Consider the following 2,050-nt stretch of genomic DNA (forward strand, 5'->3'; position numbering starts at 1 on the left):
CCGTCGGGCAGAGTGGTGATACATTTTGGTAGCCCGACTGGAAATCACAATAGCCCCAGAACGTCGGGCTAGCGATTTTGCGAGCCCTGAAGTGAACCATTTATTAATGAATTACAAACGTTAATAACCTTTGAAAGTGAACCTTAATGTAAAGTGAACAGCTGTGAACCATTTATTAATGAGTATTAAACATTAGTAACCAAGCAAAGTGAACTGTTCAAAAAGATTCAACTTGAAACAAAAAGATTCATGTTTTCTTTTACAGCTTTTTTTTTTTTTTACAGTTTCTTTTACATTACTGAGCAAAACTTCACACAAAAAAGTGGCTTATATAAGTAAACTCACATTATAACTAAGCATCAAATCTATACCACAAAAATATTTGATAAATGCAAAATCAATAAAGGCACCTACATTTTTTATTTTATCTAATTTAACAGTTTTGAGAAAATAATTAAATCAATGACTGAAAGCACAGTTACAGAACATTATTATATTAATAAGCAATCAGTAATTACTTTTTGATCTCATGATAAAGGCCACTGTAACTTTTTTTAAACAAAGGCCTCCTGTAACGAATCGATGCGGTTTTGTAATAAAAATATCCATATTCGAAACTTAATAATCACTTTAATCTAGCTTGCGCCAACAGTTGTACACGGAAGCAGCTCTGGGAGGATGATGTAAGATGTCGGAATATAATAAAAATGCATTATATGCAATGAAAATTATTTTTTATCAGTAGCTAAAAGAAAAAAAAAAAAACATTTGTCACAGATTGTATTGAAGGGCAGTGAGGAAGCAGGATTCAGATGCAGCAGTACCTACTATTTTTATTAAGAAGATTACTGAACTCAGGGAAATGTAGGACAACAAGCCTGTGTGTCTGTAGTTGCCTGTGTGTCACCAAAGCCTGTTAATGGCGCTAGCGAGCATCCGATGTAAAGTCACGTTTTCAAAGAAGTGTTCAAGTGTTTATATGTGTAATCGGCTTTATCATGATATCAAAAAATAATTACTGTTTGCTTATTAATATGATAATGTTCTGTAACTGTGCTTTCAGTCATTGGTTTAATTATTTTTTTCTTTTAACATTGTGAAGGGCTCACATTGTCCATTTTTGCTTTTGGCCTTTATAGATATCATTGTTTTTACATAAACAAATGGACAGCTCTAAACTCAATTGTGTATTTCAGATGCATCACATCCCACAACCTCATCCTCTGCAAAGAGAAACTGCCACTCAATCACACCAAAATGATGGACTTAAAGGCATCATAGAGGATTGTGAAGATATTTCACTGGAACTTTGTTATTATCACATCTATCTTTTGTTTTTATTTTGTGTTTTACTTCATTATGTATTTATTCATGTTCAATGTCAACTGTCACCTGTTGTTAAGAGCACTGATATTTTTGCTACAATTTCACAACAATAAAAAAGTACCTAATTCACACAATATGTTGTTGCTGCTGCTGCTGCTGCTGTTGCTGTTGTTGTTGTTGTTTTAAAGAGGTGGTTCACTGGTTTTTTTCTAAGCTTTATTGTGTTTATGGGGTGCAGTGTGTTAATGCTTCGTTTTTTTAAAACGCATTATTTTTCACATAATTTACCTTTATTCCACACCGCTCTGTCCCTTCTCTGAGAAACACGCCAATCATTTCCTCCTTTTATGAAGCCCCTCCCTCAGAAATAGGCAATGGGCTCTGATTGGTTAGCTACAAGGATTTCCCTGAAGCATGCTTCAGCTGCAGCAGATGACACGAATCGTTTGAACGTTTTAATTGGCAAGGCTTAAAAAAAACATGCAAATGATAAAGTTTCGTGAGGACACACCAGTGGCCCCATCGGAGCAATAGCTATGTTTCCATCCAAAGATTCGAATTTAACTCATGCGCAAAACTGGAATATCGCATAAAACATTTGCGAATAAAGCACCGTTTCCATCTATTTTACGGCTTTCCGTGCTTTCACTTTTACACACTCGGGGGCGCTATTACGCATCTTCTGAACGAGTACAAAACCTCCCGAACAAAAACACACGTGAAC

General features: G+C 35.2%; 1 pseudogene; it reads right to left on the minus strand.

Moving 5' to 3' along the window:
• The window catches only part of LOC107702615 (uncharacterized), a 14,844-nt pseudogene that overhangs the window by 5,246 nt on the left and 7,548 nt on the right, over positions 1-2,050 (minus strand).

The sequence above is a fragment of the Sinocyclocheilus anshuiensis genome, unplaced genomic scaffold (genome assembly GCF_001515605.1).
Source record: "Sinocyclocheilus anshuiensis isolate Anshui unplaced genomic scaffold, SAMN03320099.WGS_v1.1 scaffold802, whole genome shotgun sequence".
NCBI lineage: Eukaryota > Metazoa > Chordata > Actinopteri > Cypriniformes > Cyprinidae > Sinocyclocheilus > Sinocyclocheilus anshuiensis.